This window comes from Vicia villosa, linkage group LG3 (assembly GCF_029867415.1).
Source record: "Vicia villosa cultivar HV-30 ecotype Madison, WI linkage group LG3, Vvil1.0, whole genome shotgun sequence".
Lineage (NCBI taxonomy): Eukaryota > Viridiplantae > Streptophyta > Magnoliopsida > Fabales > Fabaceae > Vicia > Vicia villosa.
In genome coordinates this window covers 17,664,159-17,668,032 of record NC_081182.1, presented here as the reverse complement: position 1 = coordinate 17,668,032, position 3,874 = coordinate 17,664,159, and positions in this window count along the sequence as shown.

Below are 3,874 nucleotides of genomic sequence, written 5' to 3'. Positions count from 1 at the left end.
AAACTCCCTGCAGCATTCAAACACAATTCAAACCAATTCTTTTCAGAATTGAGACAAAAAAAAAGGAGACAATGTTGCACCATATAAAAAAATCAGGAAGAAACAGGAGGTATGGCTAGTTCAAAATAGCAAACAGAACCTATGGCCTCATCCAACTATGTTCACATTAAAGCATACCTATTATTACGGTTAGTGCGAGAGATGCGATCCTAAATCAAATTAGATGCACCCCAGTTCAGCGCTAATACAAGCGAGTTTCAGACATTTAAATCCATTCCAATTCAGTACCTTTGCTCCGCTTGAAGAGATTGCAGTTAGACGCGCTTCCCGATCGACTAATTTTCCATCAGATCCAGCAGTTTGATAAGAGGCTTGGGTGCAGCCAAACTGTCAGCGTTGTATCAATCTCAAACTTCTCCTGGATCAGTCGGCTTTGTCAAAACAGCCCCTGCACAAGAAAGGGTGTATCAGTTCAGAAGTTTAGCCTCATAACAGCCCCAGTTCAAACCATTCCCCAACTACATAACAGACTTTCCTAACTAACATTCAGTTCATAACTAACTACCAAAAGAGAAAGGTAACTAACCTCAAACCTCCACCCTTCAACATCATAACAAACTCTCTTTGCACTCACTTATAACTAACATTTCCTAACTTCCAGCAACATGTAACAAACAGTGGTTACATGTTGCTAAAAGATATGAGAAATGAACTCGGAGCCAAAGGCCACCTCGAACCCTCTAAGAATAGTCTTAACTCCACATCTAACTAAACCCAAATCTAATAAGCATATAATGCAGAAAATTAGAAAATTCCAACTAACTGAACCATACACTTTCGTCTCCAATTATACACATACTTTTTATAAGATAAAATAGATGTTTGTTCCCTCCAATTATACACAATTTCGTCTCCATTCCCATTGTCCTGTGATTCACATACTTTTTATAAGATAAAATAGATAAACAAAAAATGAAGTAAAAACAAAAAGAGATTGGTAGACAGTACAAAACCTCGATAATGGTAAGATTTCGAAGGTTGGGAAAATAATCCAGCCTTTCTAGCAACCACACCCACTCCTCCTTAAGATCTCTATGCTTAAGGATTACCTCCATGTATATTACATTGTAAAGAATAGGATAGCTGCAACAATGTGAGTCCTGTTGTGATTCACCAAAGTTAGATATCAACCTTAATTTCTTTTATCATAGAAAAACATAATAAATGAAGAAATCTAGGAAGCATCGACACTGACACGGCAACATAAACTTAATAGCGTAATCTCAAGTGTCAGTAAAGATGTCCGTGCTAAGTAGAAAGAAATAATCTCTAATGAAACCAACAATGTTCTTACTAGTTCTCCACTCAGAACCTGGCCGTTTGGCCAATGAATCAAATTCCTAGTGTCAGGATTAAGTATATTGAGCCGTTAACATCAACTAAATCAAATTCCTCTCTCACCGCTAACTTCGCCACAAAAGCTGAAACAAGAGAAACAATATTTCAATTTTCAACAAATAAAAAAAAATAATCCAAGAAATGAAAATGTTGAGAGCGGAAGAAGAAGACTGACGAATTCGGTTGGGACATTTCATCGAACACCTTGCGAGCGAGGACAAATTCTGCATTTTTCTTCCAAAAGCTAAACTAAACATTCAGATTTAAAACATAATCAATAGAAAAACTTGCAACTATTCTCAATTTCAAAACATCATGTATCAGTATATTTCAACTACAACCAACTCCATTCAACAAAAAATCTCAGTTTGCACCTCTGATTATTATAATCACCTAATACAATTATACTTTTGTTGCAGATGTGGGCACTTGTGCACATGTTCAAAATGTGCCAATGAGTTGCTTCAAAGTAGAAGGAAATGCCCAATGTGTCAAGCCCCTGTTTTGGAGGTGATACGAACTTATTCTATACTATAAATATTGACTTTACAATAAAGGTCATACTTAACAATATACAGGACTCTAACAAGTTGTATCTCTGGACGTGTCTCCAGGTACTCTTTTAGTTTTTTATTTTGTTACTGTGATTACTGTATTCATGTCGAGTACACCAAACCAAAGGAATACATGTGTGTGAGTAGATTCTAAATGAATCAGATTATATACACGATGCATGTGAGTGTGTGTTGCAAGTGGGGTTTGACATTTCATAATGTTATAGTCATGTTGACACGTGGCTTTTAAAAAGGCTTACTTTGGAAATGAAATAAGTTGACAAAATGATAAATAATATTTTTGGTAATCAAATTATAAGTGTGAAGTATGCTTGTAAATGGTTCTGCTTGGATATGACACACCTATCTGTGAAAAAGATGCATGTGATGTTCCATTGTCCCTCTAATCAAAGTCAATAAGAAGTAACAAACAAAATAAATATAATGAGGCTCTCTCCACTTGTGTCTTTTGAAAGAACCAGTGCATCTTTTTGCAAAACTTTTCTAAAACAAGTTTGATTGGATGAGATGAATTATGAAACACTTTTTCAGCCAACATGTCTCTGAGTTAAATGAAGATGTTGACACTATTAATTTAATTTGATACTATATACTTCATTATATCTTAATCGTTGAAATTTGAAAATAAATTTACTACATATCTCTATATCCCTTTTATTTTGTGAACACTTTTTTCTTTCTTGCCCATTTGGATTAGGCTGAAAATGAGTTGGTTGGACAAGTGTAATGAATTGGAGAAAGAGGAGATTAGTTACCATATGGTGAATAGCTGGATATACAATTATATGAGCAGATGCACGCCTGATTGCGTACCACATAGGGCTGCTGCTATTGGACGCCAAATAAGGAGTAGTATATCGTTGAAGATAAGACTTGATAGGAACAACTTCTCCCTGGTCAAGCAGATTTACTTCAAAATATTAGAGTTAAGTTTGTAATCTACATAACTATAAGAGTGTGAACTTTTCAACACGGAGAACAGGAGAAAATTGGAGTTTTATACTAAAAGAAGCTTCACAAAGGTCAAGTTAATACAACAAATCTAACAAATCTGAGTAACATTTACATCAGCATATCATATGAAGAGCTGCTTAAATGTAATAGGAAACAACTCTTTATTTACAAAATAGAACAGTCTGGGCTTTACTCTCTATATAGTGGTCAAGAGTGGAAAGAGAATTAAATGTTTGCCCCAAATCACCTGAAATGAAGATATAATTATTCATTTTAAAGAACAGCAAAATTAAAACTATGAGAAAAATCAAAGCAAAATGAAATACTGATATATAATAGTTAATGAAGTAGAAACAAAGTCTGTAATTAAGGATGCAAGAGACTACGTCCTAGAAGTAGAATATTGGTGGGAAGACAGACAACGTACCAATGATCCCAAATTTGTAAGGGGCATCTGGTTCAACTTTGGGAGGTGTTCCAAACCAAAATTCTCGAGAAGAATCCCCACTTCCAATTCTGTAGTAGTATTTGGTATCATGCTGAAATGTAGAAATAACTGAATCAAGTGAATAAATGCATTCAATTCAATACATCAAAAAATGAGAACTATAAACAAGTGCGATTATTTGAAAATGCAAGTTGCAAGACGGTAATAACAACAACATCATAACCAATTTACAAGCTGCAATTTGAACATAAATCATCAACAACACAACATCATAACATAAGAAAATCAAAACTGAAGCAAAAAGAAGAGAGAATCTGGTTGAGACATTTCATCGAACACCTTGTGAATCAAACTCAAACTGTAGCAGAACCCTTAATTGAGTCGAAACAGTAAAAATGCAAAAATTTCAAAAGGCAACCAATTTTGAACATAATACGTAAATCAAATTCTAAACTGAAACAAAACTCGATTTGAAATCGAAACAAACCTGTAGCGAAAA